Source organism: Arachis hypogaea, chromosome 11 (genome assembly GCF_003086295.3).
Source record: "Arachis hypogaea cultivar Tifrunner chromosome 11, arahy.Tifrunner.gnm2.J5K5, whole genome shotgun sequence".
Lineage (NCBI taxonomy): Eukaryota > Viridiplantae > Streptophyta > Magnoliopsida > Fabales > Fabaceae > Arachis > Arachis hypogaea.
Window position 1 is genome coordinate 79687018 of NC_092046.1, and position 17765 is coordinate 79704782.

Sequence of the window (17765 nt, forward strand, 5' to 3'; positions counted from 1 at the left end):
GTTTGAGGCAAACGTTGGCTCAAACGTTGCCATGCCCAGGAGTGTTCTTTTTCATTCTTTTTGGCGCCAACGTTTGACCTCACGTTTGAGGCAAACGTTGGCGCAAACGTTACCTTCCCCTGCTTCTTCTTCAGCCAACGTTTGCCTCAACGTTTGAGGCAAACTTTGGCGCAAACGTTGGCTCTTCACCAAGTTGTTCTTCATCTGCTTCTCACGTTTGAGTTAACGTTTGAGGCAAACGTTAGCTCAAACATGAATCCCTCTTTTCAAGCCCATTCTTGCAACCTTCCTCCAAGCTTTATTCCACCTATCATCAATCAACAATTGTATCAAAGCTATGCCACAATCATGAGAGTTATTCTTCTTCTTGTCATATGAGCAATTATGGCACAAAAACTCATGAAAATGCATCAATTTATCCATGGTTGATTGAATCAAAGGAAACATGAAATTCAACCCAATTGACTTAATTATGGCTTAAGAAAGTGCATAAAACTAAATGAAAACAAAGGAAAAAGACTAGTAAAGCTAGGCTAAGATGACTTGTCATCACAACACCAAACTTAAAACTTGCTTGTCCCCAAGCAAGAACATAATTATTAAGAAGAAAGAATGAAAACAAAAGAGAATGCTCATGTTAGCAGAGTATTATTGGTAGCTAATGGGGTTTTATGCAGATATGTAACTACTCACTTCTTATTGACAAGTAGGCCTAGAAAGTTTCCTCTAAGCATCAAGCAACACACTGCTATGACCTCTCATTATTCCTTTGTCCTTGTTTACTGAAATTTTTTTTTTGTAAACTTTAGTTCAATGTCATGTGTAACAAGCTCTTTTCTTTATTTATGCTTGACACATTATTCACTTTAGACACTTGGCTCACATGCCTTCTTAGAACATTGATGCCTAGCACCTCTTTGGGTTACTAAATGTCTTGTAGCCAGGTTGCTCTTGATAGTGGACTTTCAGTTGATAATCCCGGGTTAGTTAACCCAAGTTACCAAGTGTTGATGCACTCCAAAGAACTTAATAATCCAAGCAGATCCTAGTACAAAGACACCACATGCATATATTCTAAGGTTCGAGCTATTGGTGTCTGGCTTTATTTTTTTTTCTTTTTGTTTTTCTTTTCACCCAAGGACTTTTATTTTGTTGAGATCCATAGACAGTGAACTACTTTCTTCTTAAAAAGAGAACAGTCTATTCCTTTTATTCACTAATAGTGAGTTGCCACACAATCACACATACATGCCACCACTTACTATTATTTGACTTCTAGCTAGCAGTGAACCATCTTACTTTACGTTTCAAACATTTCTTTTATTGAATTGAAAAGACTTAGGGGACAAAGCATGCATTAGTTAAGTGAAAGTAAACACACAAGTACACTTAGACTAGTATTCTTATTGACAATAATATTCAAGATGCATAACTACTGAACTAACAGTTACTGCTAAGATGGGCATATTCAAACTTTAAATTTAGAAAGATTGCATGCTGATGGAGTTAAGTGACAATACAACCTTTTGGTGGCTTCTTCTTCTTACTCTCAATTGATGGTGTGAATCCCTCCCGAGAAAGTGTTTGAATCCCTGCAGAGTTAATGGAAGTTGCTTGTTTCTCAAGCCCTTAGATAACTAGTTAGTGTGTGGGACCTTCTTGTAGGCTTTTGAACTTACTTTGGTGTGTGAACACCAAACTTAGTCCCTTGCCACTACCTTTGATGCATCGAGTTAATCATATGTGAACTCCTAGTGTCTTAGCTAAAAGTAATAAAACTACAAAGTAGAAGCAGACAATGATTAAATGATTCATCTGATTGCTTGAAGCTAGCAACCCTTTATGCAGAAGGTGAGAATGTGTTTTTAAATTAGATTTTTGGTGGAACACCAAACTTAAAATCCTTCATTCTTCTTTAAATTATTTTGGTGTGTGACACCAAACTTAGCTCCTTGCACTACAGGTGAATCCACTTAATCTTTTTATTGAACTAGCATTGAAAGAAAAGGACTACCTCAGGTTGGGTTGCCTCCCAACAAGCGCTCTTTTAATGTCACTAGCTTGACATTCTTCATTTCTGCTTCAAGGACGTTGTAAGCTCTAAACCTCTTTTTCCTTGTCCCAATGTCCTCCTAAGTACAGCATTGCTCTGTGACCATTTGCTGTGAATTGACTTTTTGTTGCTTCATCTAACAATTCAATACTCCCATAAGGGAAAACCTTGGTTACCAAATATGGACCAGTCCACTTAGATTTAAGCTTGCCAGGGAATATCTTGAGCCGTAAGTTGTACAAAAGTACTTGCTGCCCAGGTTTGAATTCTTTCTTCATGACCTTCTTGTAATGCCACCTCTTGGCTTTTTCCTTGTATATCTTGGCACTTTCATAGGCTTCTAGCCTAAATTCATCCAGCTCATTTAGCTGCAACAACCTTTTCTCACCTGCTGCTTCAGAGTCAAGGTTTAGGAGTTTAGTAGACAAAAAAGCTTTGTGTTCAAGCTCCACAGGGAGGTGACATGATTTGCCATATAATAACTGAAAGGGTGACCTCTCAATGGGAGTTTTGAAAGCTGTCCTGTATGCCCAGGGTGCATCCTTCAGCTTCCGAGCCCAATCTTTTCTTGAACTTCCTACTGTCTTTTCCAAAATCTTCTTCAATTCCCGATTTGCCAATTCAGCCTGTCCATTGGTCTGGGGGTGATATGGCGTGGCTACTTTATGAATCACTCCATATTTATGGAGGAGCTTCTCCATCTGTTTGTTGTAAAAATGGCTACCACCGTCACTCACAAGACCCTTGGGAACCCCATATCTAGTGAAAATATGCTTCTTAAGGAATTCAAGGGCAATTTGTGTATCACAGGTGGTAGTGGCTATGGCTTCCACCCACTTTGAGACGTATTCTACTGCCACCAAAATATATCTGAAAGAATAGGAAGGGGGGAAAGGTCCCATAAAGTCAATACCCCATAAATCAAATAATTCCACTTCCAGAATGAAGTTTTGAGGCATCTCATTCCTTCATGTCAAGCCTCCTGTTCTCTGGCATTCGTTGCATTGGTGAACAAATTCTCTAGCATCTTTGAAGATAGTTGGCCAATAAAACCCACTCTGTAGTATCTTTGCAGCTGTTCTTTCTGGGCCAAAATGTCCACCATAGGCTGAGCCATGACAATGCCATAGTATATTTCTTATTTCACTCTCAAGGACACATCTCTTAATTACTCCATCAGAGCATCTCTTGAACAGGAAAGGTTCATCCCATAAGAACTTCCTTGCTTCATTGATTAACTTCTTCACTTGTTGCTTGGATAATTCTTGAGGTATCTTCCTCCCTACTTTATAGTTTGCTATGTCAGCAAACCAAGGTGCTTGTTGAATCTGCAGCAGATGTTCATCTGGGAAGCTTTCATTCACAGGCTGTGAGGCTTCTTGCATTGTTTCTTGTGGTACTCTTGATAAATGATCAGCAACTTGGTTTTCAGTGCCCTTCCTGTCCTTTATTTCAATATCGAATTCTTGTAAGAGTAATATCCACCTGATAAGTCTTGGCTTAGCATCCTGTTTTGACATTAAATACTTAATGGCAGCATGATCAGTATAAACCACAATTTTGGATCCTATCAAGTATGATCTAAACTTATCAAATGCGTAAACTACAGCTAACAATTCCTTCTCTGTTGTGGTGTAATTTTTTTGAGCTTCATTCAATACTTTACTTGCATAATATATGGCGTGATGCAAGTTTCCCTTCTTTTGTCCAAGCACAGCACCAATTGCAATGTCACTTGCATCACACATGAGTTCAAAAGGTAGTTCCCAATCTCAGGGGTGTGATGATTGGTGCTGTTGTGAGTCTGTTTTTTAAAGTTTCAAAGGCATGCTGGCAATTTTCATCAAAAACAAAAGGAGTATCAATCATAAGCAGATTACTCAAAGGTTTAGCTATTTTAGAAAAATCCTTGATAAACCTTCTATAAAATCCTGCATGCCCCAAGAAACTTCTAACAGATTTCACATTAGTTAGTAGAGGGAGCTTCTCTATGATTTCCACTTTTGCCTTGTCAACTTCTATCCCTTTTCTTGAAACTTTGTGACCAAGATCAATCCCTTCGGGCACCATGAAGTGGCATTTCTCCCAGTTCAAAACTAAATTAGTTTCTTGGCACCGTTTCAAGACAAGAGTTAGATATTTCAGGCAAGTATTGAAATTATCACCAAAAACAGAGAAGTCGTCCATGAAGACCTCTAGAAACTTTTCGACCATATCAGAGAAGATGGAGAGCATACACCTTTGAAATGTGGCTGGGGCATTACAAAGCCCAAAGGGCATCCTCCTGTATGCAAAGACTCCAAATGGACATGTAAAGGCAGTCTTCTCTTGATCCTTGGGGTCCACCATGATTTGATTATACCCAGAATATCCGTCCAAAAAGCAATAATAGGCATGGCTAGCCAATCTTTCCAGCATCTGATCAATGAATGGGAGAGGAAAATGATCTTTCCTGGTGGCATCATTCAATCTTCTATAGTCTATGCACATCCTCCACCCCGTCACCGTTCTAGTAGGGATTAACTCATTTTTCTCATTGGTGATGACCGTCATTTTTCCTTTCTTTGGTACAACTTGGACCGGGCTTACCCATGAGCTGTCAGATAGTGGGAAGATTATCCCTGCATTCCACAACTTCATTACTTCCTTCTGGACAACTTCCTTCATCGTGGGATTTAGCCTTCTTTGAGGTTGAACTACTGGCTTGGAATTATCTTCTAAGAGGATCTTATGCATACATACTGCAAGGCTGATGCCTTTCAGGTCGTCAATAGTCCATCCTAAAGCATCTTTGTGAGCTTTGAGTACATCAAGAAGTTCTCCTTCTTCTTTTTTTGTTAATGACGAACTGATGATCACTAGGAAGTTCTCTGATGCACCCAGGAATGCATATTTGAGATGGGTGGGTAATGGCTTCAGTTCTTGTTTTCGTACTTCTTCCTTCTTGTCTTGTTGTTTCTCTTGCTCAATAAACATCTCGGCTACTTGTTCCTCTGTTGTCTCTTGATTTTCTTCTTGCTCTTGAGGATTATCTTCCAACATTTCTTCCACCAAACTCTCTATCATATCCACTCTCATGTAATCCTCTTGCTCAGGAATGTGTTGCATTGACTTAAAAACGTTTATGACCATTTGTTCATTGTGGACCCTGAAGATCATCTCTCCTTTTTCTACATCAATGATGGCTCTTGCTGTGGCTAGAAATGGCCTTCCTAAAATGATTGAATTGTTTCCTTCCTCTTTAGTTTCCAAAATCACAAAATCTGCTGGAAAAATAAACTCCCCAACCTTCACCAACAGGTTTTCCACAATTCCATTGGGTGTCTTGATCGATCTATCAGCCATGACTAGTGACATCCTGGTGGGTTTGAGTTCTTCTATAGCAAGCTTTCTCATCATAGACAGGGGCATTAGGTTGATACTACCTCCGAGATCACAAAGAGCCTTGTCTAATGTCATTTTGCCTATGGTGCAAGCAACTACAAAACTTCCTGGATCTTTAAGCTTTGGTGGGATTTCCTTTTGAAGCACCGCGCTACATTCTTCAGTGAGAAGTATAGTTTCCTTCTCCAACCAGCTTCTTTTCTTGTTAATGAGTTCCTTCAAGAACTTGGCATATAAGGGCATCTGTTCCAATGCCTCAGCCAGGGGAATGTTGATTTCCAACTTCTTGAAAGTTTCCAGGAATTTACGGAAGTGTTGATCTTTGGTTTCTTTGTTGAACCTCTGTGGGTATGGCAGCAGAGGAATGAAGGCTTTCTCCTTTTTCTGTGCTTCTTCCTCTCTCTCATGTATATTGATTGGCTGGTCTTCTTTTCTTTTGGGGTTCTCTGTGTTCTTGTTTGACACCATATTTTGATCATTGGCTTCCTCTGTATCTGTTGGCTTTTTGCTGTTCTCCACTTGTTTCCTTGTAGTGTCATTGTTGCTCATCAATGTTCTCCCACTTCTTAATTGTACAGCTTTGCACTCTTCTTTTGGATTAGGAATGGTGTCACTTGGTAGTGAGCTTGAAGGTCTGTCAATAGAAATCTGCTTGGAGATTTGCCCAATCTGCCTCTCCAGGGTCTTCATGGAGGCTTCATGGTTCTTGGTTGTCATTTCTTAGTGTTTTCACATTTTGTCTATCAAGGTTTCCAAGTTAGTGATTCTTTGAGATTCTGGAGATGCTTGTGGTGGGTTGTGAGATGTGGATGGTGGATGGTAGGTATTTTGGTTGGTGGGTTGGTTATTGGATTGATAATGGTTGGGGTTGGGGTAGTTGTTTTGAGGTTTTCTGTAAGGACTTTGGTTGGTTTACTGCTGGTTGTGGTTTTGGTTGTTTCTTGAAGTGTTTTGGTTTGAGTTCCTCTGCCATGGTTGTTGGTTCTGGTTGTGATTGTCTCCCCATCTGAGATTTGGGTGGCTCTTCCAGGATGGATTATAGGTATCACCATAAACTTCATTCTGTCCAGAGTTTTGGTTATGCATGTACTGCACTTGCTCCTGTTGTTACTCTTCTTGGCTTTCTTCATTCTGCACCCATACAGTTGATGGGTGGCTTGTGTTCACAGCTACTACTTGAAGGCTGTCAATCCTTTTGGCCATTTGTTCAAACTGTTGTTGAATTTGTTGTTGCATCATCTTGTTTTGAGCCAAAATGGAGTCTACTCCTTCTAGTTCTAGTACCCCCTTTCTCTGTGATGGTTGGCAGGTTCTTTGATGAACAAAGAAATATTGATTGTTGGCCACCATGTCCACAAGATTCTGGGCTTCCTCAGCAGTTTTTATCAGTTGTAATAAACCTCCAGCAGAGTGATCTAACGCCTCTTGAGATTTCAATGTTAGGCCTTCATAGAAATTCTGCAGCACATCCCATTCATTGAACATCTCCGGAGGACACTTTCTGATTAAGGCTTTGTACCTCTCCCATGCTTCATACAAGGATTCGGCGTCTAATTGTGTGAAAGTCTGTACCTCAGTTTTCAGCCTGATGATCCTTTGGAGTGGGTAGAATTTGGCTAGAAATTTAGTCACCAAATTATCCCAACTAGTGATACTTCCTTGGGGAAAAATTTCAAGCCATTGTGCAGCCTTGTCCCTTAATGAGAACGGGAAAAATTTCAGGATTCACGCCATTAGATTTGACAGTGTCACAAATCCTTAAAAAGGTAGATAAATGCTGGTTGGGATCTTCCAATGGGCTGCCTCCATAGGAACAATTGTTCTGGACAAGTGTAATGAGTTGTGGTTTTAGCTCAAAATTGTTTGCATTGACATTGGGAGTTAAGATGCTGCTTCCACAGTGTCTGGGATTTGCAAAAGTGTAGGAGGCCAACACTATCCTCTGTGGTGGATTGGGATTAGGTGGATCTCCTTCCATCTCGTGGTATTCTTCCTCAGATTCTTCCTCTCCAACAATACCTTTCCCTCTTTCAGCTCTTCTTAATCTCCTGAGAGTCCTCTGGTCAGCTTCGGATAAGATAGGAGTAGCTCTCCCTGTACCTGACATACAAACAAAACAAGAGAAACACACAACCAGTGATACTTCAATCTATTGCTAGAATGAAGTTTTAGTTAGCTTAAGCAAAAATTCAAACAGTTAGTAGGTTAGTCAAAATTAAAGAAAAAGTGCTTGATCTAAACTACCACCTCACTTAATCATTGTCAATCTATTCAATCCCCGGCAACGGCGCCAAAAACTTGATGTGCGGAAAACGATCCGACACAAAACTCACCGGCAAGTTTACCCGGTCGCATCAAGTAATAAAACTCACGGGAGTGAGGTCGATCCCACAAGGATTGAAGGATTGAGCAACTTTAGTTTAGTGGTTGAATTAGTCAAGCAAACAAGTGTTGATCGTGTGAAATTGTGTTGACAGGAATTAAATTGCATAGAATGTAAAGGGGAGTGGGTGATTTGCAGGAAATTAAAGGGAACAAAAAGAAAAAGAGCTGAATCTTAAAGTGGAAGTAATGTAAATTGCAGAAACTTAAAGTGCAAGAAATATAAATGACTTGAAAAATAAAAGGGGAATGGGAATTGGATCTGCAGGAATTAAACAGGGAAAAGCAAAACTTAACAGAATGAAGAGTAGTTGATGTAATTAGTTGAATCGGATCTCAAAACTAAAAGGAAAATAAACTTGGTGTAGTAATTAAACAAGGAAATTAAAATGGAAACCAATAGATCTCAGGACCCAAGAGACTAGATAACTAAGTCTAGATCTCAATGCCTTATTAGATCCAAATTTAGAGAGCAAATACCAAATTAAAGAAGAGAGCAATGTAGAAATGTAAATTCAAGTTCAATTTTCCAAAAGCTGCAGTAAGAAAAACAGAGAGATCTCAAGGTGAGATTGAGACAGAATTTCCTCAATTCTTCAACACCCAAGACTCAAGACAAGTGTAGATGAAATTGAAAAACAAGAAAACTAAGAGGAAGAGAATTCAATTCTCCTTCCCCAAGACTCAGAATCTCCAAACAGCTCAAAACCCAAAAGCTCTCTACTATGAATACTATGAAAATTCTTGAAGAAAACTCTAAAAAGAAAAGCTTCCTAAAACTTCAAATCCTAAGCTATTTATACACTTTCTTCAAATGATCATTAAGCCTTGAATTGGGCCTTTAGTCTTGATGGAATTGGGTTGACAATAGCCTCTGTTGATTGCTCTTGGTGTTGGGAAGAAATCCACTTGTGAACCGGGCCATGAACCATTCACGTTTGAGTCAACGTTTGAGGCAAACGTTGACTCAAACGTCCCATGTGTGAGGCATTATGCAGATACCCTTCTTGCTGTCATCCACGTTTGAGCCAACGTTTGAGGTCAAACATGAGCTCAAACGTGGTTCTTCCCAGGCTCCCTTTTTGGCCAACGTTTGGCCCAACGTTTGAGGCAAATGTTGGCGCAAACGTGGCTCATCTAAACCATCAATCAGGGGTGCTTTGCCATGCTCTTTCCTCGCCAAAATGTAGCCAACGTTTGACCTCATGTTTGAGGCAAACGTTGGCTCAAACGTTGCCATGCCCAGGAGTGTTCTTTTTCATTCTTTTTGGCGCCAACGTTTGACCTCACGTTTGAGGCAAATGTTGGCGCAAACGTTGCCTTCCCCTGCTTCTTCTTCAGCCAACGTTTGCCTCAACGTTTAAGACAAACGTTGGCGCAAACGTTGGCTCTTCTCCAGGGTGTTCTTCATCTGCTTCTCACGTTTGAGTTAAAGTTTGAGGCAAACGTTAGCTCAAACGTGAATCCCTCTTTTCAAGCCCATTCTTGCAACCTTCCTCCAAGCTTTATTCCACCTATCATCAATCAACAATTGTATCAAAGCTATGCCACAATCATGAGAGTTATTCTTCTTCTTGTCATATGAGCAATTATTGCACAAAAACTCATGAAAATGTATCAATTTATCCATGGTTGATTGAATCAAAGGAAACATGAAATTCAACCCAATTGACTTACTTATGGCTTAAGAAAGTGCATAAAACTAAATTAAAACAAAGGAAAAAGACTAGTGAAACTAGGCTAAGATGACTTGTCATCAAGCGTTTGAGGCAATGTTGGACCTCCAACATTCATTTGGTGACGCGTACATGTGGATATAGAAATTTTGCTCTCTCACGCGTACGTGTCATAGACGCATACGCGTCCCTCAAAAATCATTTAGCTCCAGAATTGAACATTTTATCACAACGTTGGGGTAACGTTGGCTTGCCAATGTTCCCTCAAACGTGAGAACTAGCAACCCATGCAGAGAATTACTCTGCCTCTCTTCCAATGTTTGAGGCAACGTTGGTGGTCCAACTTGGCCACCAACGTTGCTTCCTCTTCATCTCTTCCATGCATCATTCTTCAACTTCCTTCCATGCTTTCTTTCACCTATCATCAACCAATACATGCATCAAAGCCTTGCTAAAGTCATGAAAATTCTCATCATTCTTAGCACACAAGTAATTATAGCATCAAATCAAGTATGGTTAGATGAATCTAGACATGCATGAATTTTTAACCCAATTGCTTAGTTATAACTCAAGAAAGTGCATAAAAACTATTAAAAATAAAGAAAAAGGCTAGTAAAACTAGCCTAAGATGCCTTGGCATCACAACACCAAACTTAAAACTTGCTTGTCCCTAAGCAAGTACTGAATTATTGAGAAGAAAGAATTAAACAGAAGGTAATGTTCATATCAGCAAGTAATTATTATTAGTTCATGGGGTTTTATGCAGAAGATGCAGTAACTCACTTCTTATTGATCTTTAGGCGTAGACTGTCTCCTTTAAGAATCAATTAACATACTGCTATGACCTCTTATTATTCACTCATCCTTGGTAATTGCTTTTCTTTATTTTCTTTTTCTGTAAACTTTAGCTCAGTGACATGTGTTGTAGCAGTTTCTTAGCTTATTTGTACTCAACACATATTCACTACAGACACTTGGCTCACAATTCTTCTTAAGACATTGGTGCCCAGCACCTCTTTGGGTTACTAAATGCCTTGTAACTAAGTTTCTCTTGATAATGGATTTTCGGTTGATAATCCCGAGTTAGTTAACCCAAGTTACCAATTGTTAAAGCACTCCATAGAACCTAATCATCCAAGCATATCCTAGTACAAAGACACCACATGCATATGTCCTAAGGTCCAAGATATTGGTGTCTAGCCTTATTCTTTTGCTTTCTTCTGTTCTTGTTGCCAATTTTGGCTTTTCTTTTTCTTTCTTTCTATTTGTCTCTCTTTCATCCAAGGACTCTTATTTGCTAAGATTCATAGACATCATGCTAGTTTATACTAAAAAGGGAGATAATCTATCCTTTTATTCATTATAAGTGAGCTACTACACAATCAAACATATATACCACCACTTATTGTTATTTCACTTCTTGCTAAAAAGGAACTCTTCCACTTCTTGTTCAACCATTTCTTTTATTTAAATTGAAAAGACTCAGGGGGCAAACAAGCATTTAAACAGTGAAAGTGAAAATACACACAGCTAGGCTAGCACACTTATTGTAGAATTAAATACCACAAAATGCAAAATGACTTAAACTACAAGTTTGGCTATTAACACAGGCGCAATCAGACTTCCAATTTAAGCATTCCAAAGTATAACTAGTTAAGCTACAATACAACCTCCTGAAGTCCAGTTGCTTCCTCTCTGCCATTACCATCTTTGGCTTTCTTGTCCTTCTTTTCTTCTTAGCTGATGGTGTGTATTTCTTTCAGGAGATTGATTGAATTCCTGCAAAGTTATTGGAAGTTGCTTGTTCCCCAAGCACTTGAGAGATTGTTAGCATGCATGTGTGCTTGTGATTTTCTGAACTTGAGTTAGTGTGAGAACACCAAACTTAGTTCCCTGCCTAATGCAGTAAATTGAATACATGTAGAGAACCTCATGTGCTTTTATTAAGAAAACAACCATGAACTAGAAAAACAAACTATGAACTAGAAATTAAACTATTGTTAAGTAGTTTCCCTGATTGGTTGGGGTTATTGACTAGTCATGCTGAGGGTTACAATGTGTTCTTTAATGAAATCTTTGGTGGACACACCAAACTTAGAATTACACATTCACCCTTGGATTATTTTGGTATGGAACACCAAACTTAGCTCTTTGCAATACAGAGAGTCTACTTAACTCTTTTATTGAATTTAACTTGGGAAAAAGAACTATCTTTGATTGGGTTGCCTCCCAACAAGCGCTCTTTTATCGTCACTAGCTTGACGGTCAGCTTTCTTAGTTAAGTCTATATTTTATCTTGGACTCTTCTCCCATGTCACCCAAGTAGAGTTTGAGTCTTTGTCCATTCACAGTGAAGGTCCGTTGTGAGCTTTCTTCCATGATTTCTATGTTTCCATAAGGTGAGACTTTGTTGACAAGAAAAAGGCCTAACCACCTTGATATTAATTTTCCAGGGAAAAGTTTCAGTCTGGAGTTGTAAAGTAGCACTCTTTGTCCTTCCTCAAAGCTTCTTGGTGCCATCTTGAGGTGATGTATTTCTTTTGCCTTTTCTTTGTAGATTTTGGTATTTTCATAGGCTTGGGATCTGAATTCTTCCAACTCTTGCAGTTGCAAGAGCCTCCTTTCACCAGCAGCTTGGCTATCAAAATTTAACAACTTGAGGGCCCAGAAAGCTTTTTGTACAAGCTCTAATGGCAGGTGACAAGCCTTACCATACACCAGTTGATATGGAGACATCCCAATTGGTGTCTTAAAGGCTGTCCTGTATGCCTAAAGAGCATCATCCAGCTTCTTCGACCAGTCTTTTCTTGAAGCTACCACCATCTTTTCCAGGATCCTTTTTAGCTCTCTGTTGGATACTTCTTTATGGCCACTTGTTTGGGGGTGATAGGGTGTGGCAACCTTGTGCTTCACTCCATATCTCAGAAGGAGGTTCTCTAGTGGCCTATTGCAAAAATGGCTTCCTCCATCACTGATGAGTGCTCTGGAAACTCCAAACTGGCTAAAGATATTCTTTCTGAGGAAGCTCAAGACCACCTTTTTATCATTTGTAGGTGTCGCAATGGCTTCCACCCATTTGGACACATAGTCCACTACCTCCAAAATGTAATTGTTTGAGTATAAAGTTGGGAATGGTCCCATGAAATCAATCCCCATACGTCAAACAGCTCAAGTTCCAAGATGAATTGTTGTGGCATCTCATTTTTCTTGGACAGATTTCCAGCCTGCTGACATTCATTACAGTTCTTCACTAGCTCTCGTGCATCTTTGAAGATGGTGGGCCAAAAGAACCCGTACTGCAAGACTTTTGCTGCGGTTCTTTCTCCTCCAAAATGCCCTCCATAACCAGAACCATGACAATTCCATAAGACTTCCCTTCCTTCCTCTTCTGAAATACACCTTATGAGCAATCCATCCGAACATTTTTTTAATAAGTATGGCTCATCCCAAATGAAATACTTTGCATCATTGATGAGTTTCCTCTTTTGATGCTTGTTGATCATTGAAGGCACTTCCCCAGTAGCCTTAAAATTAGCAATGTCTGCGAACCAGGGTGCCTTGTGAACCAACATTAATTGCTCATTAGGGAAGAATTCATTGACATTTTATTTATAGGTTGGTGCTATCTTCTTCACAAGGAATTCTGGACAAATGATCTGCTACTTTGTTCTCCACTCCCTTCTTGTCTTTAATTTCAATGTTGAATTCCTGCAATAGCAAAATCCACCTTATCAGTCTTGGTTTTGACTCTTGTTTTGCAAGTAAATATTTTAGTACTGCATGATCAGTAAAAACAATCACTTTAGATCCAATAAGATATGATCTAAACTTGTCAAATGCAAACATTATTGCCAGTAGTTCTTTCTCGGTAGTGGTATAATTCCTTTGAGTTTCATTCAAAACCTTGCTGGCGTAATAGATAACATACACTAAATTGCCTTTTCTCTGCCCCAGCACTGCCCCCATAGTAAAGTCTGATGCATCACACATCAATTCAAAAGGCAAATTCCAATCAGGTGGGGCAATAATAGGTGCTGAGGAAAGTTCTCTTTTCAGTGTTTCCAATGCTATTGTGCATTTTTTATCAAACACAAAAGGTGTATCAGAAACTAATAGGTTGCTCAAAGGCTTTGCAATTTTAGAAAAATCTCTGATAAACCTTCTGTTGAAACCAGTATGGCCTAAAAAACTTCTAATTGCCTTGACATTACTAGGTGGAGGTAATTTCTCAATTAATTCCACCTTAGCTTTGTCTACTTCTATGCCTTTTTCTGAAATTTTATGGCCAAGGACAATCCCCTCTGTCACCATAAAGTGGCATTTCTCCCAATTTAGAACGAGGTTTGTCTCTTGGCACCTTTTTAACACTAAGGCAAGATGATTTAGGCAACTGGGGAAGGAATCTCCAAAAACCGAAAAATCATCCATGAAGACTTCAATGAATTTTTCAATCATCTCTGAGAAAATAGACAACATGCATCTTTGGAAAGTTGCAGGAGCATTGCACAATCTAAAAGGCATACGCCTGTAAGCAAAAACTCCATATGGACAGATAAATGAGGTTTTTTCTTGATCTCTAGGATCAACCACTATTAGATTGTATCCCGAGTATCCATCAAGAAAATAGTAATATGCATGTCCTGCCAATCTCTCCAGCATCTGATTCATGAAAGGAAGTAGAAAATGATCTTTTCTAGTTGCCTCATTGAGTTTCCTATAGTTAATGCACATCCTCCAACCTGTTACTGTTCTTGTGAGGATGAGTTCGTTCTTCTCATTGGGTACAACTGTGTTCCCTCTTTTCTTTGGAGCCACATGGACAGGGCTCACCCATGGGCTATTTGAAATGGGATAGATTACTCCTGCCTGCCATAGCTTCATAACCTCTTTTTGGACCACTTCTTTCATGACAGGATTCAATCTTCTTTGGGCTTGAATGGAGGGTTTGGCATCATCTTCCAGCAAGATCTTATGCATGCATATGGATGAGCTTATCCCTTTTAAGTCAGCAAAGGTCCATCCAATGGCATCTTGATGCTTTTGCAGCACCTTGATTAACTCCTCTTCTTGTTCTTGACTATGGGCAGAATTGATGATCACTGGATAACTTCCATCACTTCCCAAGTATGTATACTTGAGAGTAGGTGGCAGTGCTTTCAGCTCCGATTTGGGTGCTTCTTTCTCCTTTTTCCTCTCCTCCGATGTACCTGGAATAGGCACTTAAGCTGAATTGTCATTAGCAACCTCAACATTTAACATGAAATCACTCTCTGTCAATCCTTCAAGTGCTTCTTCAAAGGCTTCTTGCACCACAATTTCCACTGCATCCAACCTCATACACTCTCCCAGTGACTCTGGTGGATAGCTCATGGCCTTGAATACATTGAACACCATTCTCTCTTCATGTAACCTAAGGGTAAGTTCACCCTTTTGGACATCAATGATGGCTCCAGCAGTAGCTAAAAATGGCCTCCCCAGAATTATTGAAGCCTTAACTTCTTCCTCCATGTCTAATACCACAAAATCAGCAGGGAAGATAAAGTCTCCTACTTTTACTAACAAATCTTCTACTATTCCATGAGGGTATTTGAATGATCGACCTGCCAATTGGAGGGCCATTCTTGTTGGTTTAGCTTCCTCAATCTTCATTCTTTTCATCATTGTTAAGGACATCAAATTTATACTAGCTCCCAAGTCACATAAGGCTTTTTCAATTATTATTTTCCCTATGATGCATGGAATTTGAAAGCTTCTTGGGTCCTTCAATTTTTGAGGCAACTTGTGTTGGATGATAGCACTACATTCTTTAGTTAATACCACAGTTTCATCATTCCTCCAGCTTCTCTTCTTGGTCATTAATTCCTTCAGAAACTTAGTATAGAGTGGCATTTGCTCTAGTGCTTCAGCAAAGGAAATATTGATTTGAAGTTTCTTGAAGATCTCCAAAAATTTGGAGAATTGGTTGTTCTTTGCATTCTTCATTAAGTGCTGAGGGTAAGGGGCCTTTGGGACATATGACCTTAGAACTTCTTTCTCCTTTGATGGGTTGGGTGTAGGTGCTTGTGCTTCTTCCTTGGCATTTGGACTGCCCTCTGCCTTCTCTTCTTGAGTCTCCCTTGAAGTCTCTTTCAATTCCTTTCCCCTTCTGAGGGTAATAGCTTTGCATTTCTCTCTTGAAGTTGTCCTGGTGGCATTACCTAACTTGTGGCCAGGAGCTTGCTTGGATAAGTATCCAATTTGTGCTTCAAGTTTCTGAGTGGCAGCATCTTGATTTTGCAGATTGGATGTCACTTCCTCATGAAATTTCTTCGTGTCTTTAAACTCCTTGCAAAGATTTGAAAGCATAGCTTCCATTTTGGCCATTCTGTCATCATCATGTGGTGATGGTTGGTTGAAATTAGGGTGTTTTGAGTGGTTATCGTGGCTTTGGTATGGTGGCTATAAATAAGTGTTTTGTGTGGTCTGGTATGGTTTTTGGTTGGAGTTTTGGTGAGTGGAGTTGTTATACTGGTTTGGATTATGGGGTCTGTGGTCTTGGCCTTGGTTTTATTGGTTTTCCTACCCAAAGTTTGGGTGGTTCCTCCAACCAGAGCTATAGGTCTTAGAATATGGATCATGAGCTTGCCTAGATGAATTTCCAAGGTAATTAGCTTCCTCCCAGTTAACTCCTTCTTCTATTTCTAACTCTCCTTGAGGTGATGGTTAAGTGTGGATAGTTGTAGCCTGATTTTTCTATATTTGCTTGGTCAATTCAGTCAGTTGCTTGGTGATCATCTTATTCTGGGCCAGGATTGAATCCATATGGTTTAATTCTAATACTCTCCTGTTGTTGCTTCTGTTTGAGGCATAAAAATACTCATTGTTAGCCACTATCTCTATGACATCAATGGCTTCTTCAATGGTCTTCTTCTTGTTAAGAAATCCTCCAGATGAGTGGTCTACAGCTTTCTTTGATTAACAATTCAGCCCTTCATAGAAGATATGAAGTTGCACCCACTCATTAAACATATCAGGGGGGCATTTCCTTGTCAAATCTTTGAATCTCTCCTAGGCTTCATAGATAGTCTCACCATTTTGCTATCTGAATGTCTGCACTTCAATTCTCAGCCTGTTTACTTTTTGTGGAGGGTAGAACCTTGTTAAGAATCTATTCACAACATCCTCCCAAGTTGTCAAGCTTTCATTGGCAAATGTTTCTAGCCATTTTGATGCTTTGTCCCTCAAAGAAAATAGAAACAGTAGCAATCTATAAGTTTCAGGATGAACACCATTAGATTTAACCGTGTCTCATATCCTTTGGAATTTAGTGAAATGCTCATTTGGATCCTCTTGGGCACTTTCTCCAAAAGAACAGTTGTTTTGCACAAGAGTTATGAGCTGAGGCTTCAATTCGAAATTATTAGCATGGATGGTTGGCTTTTGAATACTGCTACCACAGTTTCCTGGGTTTGGATTGATGTAGGATCCAAGAACTCTCCTCTCTTGTCCAGCAGGGTTAGCTGCACCTCTTCTTGCATGATTGTTCACCTCTCCTTCATGATGGTTTTCCATATCATCCTCCATGGTTATATCCAAGTCTTCCTCCTCTTCTTCTGCACCAACAGCCCTCTTTCCTCTTGCTTCCCTCTTTAATCTCAGGAAGGTTCTTTCTGGTTCACTATCAAACGAGGTTGAGGTTTTCTTTCTCCCTCTTTAAAATTGATGACTTTGGTGATTTTTGAGTCATTGATATCTATTCTTGTTTGATATATTAGAGTAGTTAGTTGATTTGGTTTCCCTTGACTCTATGTGACCCATTAGTGTTGACATAGGACTTAGGGATTGAAGTTAAGTATGCCTATTTGACTTATCTTCGATGTAAGGTTGACTAAGTAGGATTAACTCTTCATAATCATCATGTGTTTGTGGTCAATGGCTATGATAGGTAATCTTAGCTCTCAATTACTTGCCAAGAGGTTTTCTTGCATTGGAAATTCCCTTTTCTTGCTTTAATTGCTTTGACTTTTATTGCTTTGACTTTTAATTTCTTGCATGTTTATTTAATTCCTTGCTATTTACATTTCTTGCTTCTCTTGCAACCCCAGTTCCCTCAAAGACAATAATATGACACTTAATTGCAATTCCTAGGGAGAACGACCCGGGATTTAAAACTCCCAATTATTTTATGTTGAATTGTGACATCTTTGAATTAAACTTTGATTATGAGAGTTCAGTGTTGGTTTAGGCTATGCTTGCAACGAGATTCTATTTTTGTGAAATTTTAGATCAAC

At 39.4% G+C, this 17765-nt stretch overlaps 1 non-coding gene across 1 annotated transcript; it reads left to right on the plus strand.

Moving 5' to 3' along the window:
- Positions 1-16497: 16497 nt before the first annotated feature.
- Positions 16498-16605, plus strand: LOC112724233 (small nucleolar RNA R71). The gene has a single exon (XR_003163407.1). It is a non-coding gene; the product is annotated as a small nucleolar RNA R71 (small nucleolar RNA).
- The last annotated feature ends 1160 nt before the right edge of the window (positions 16606-17765 follow it).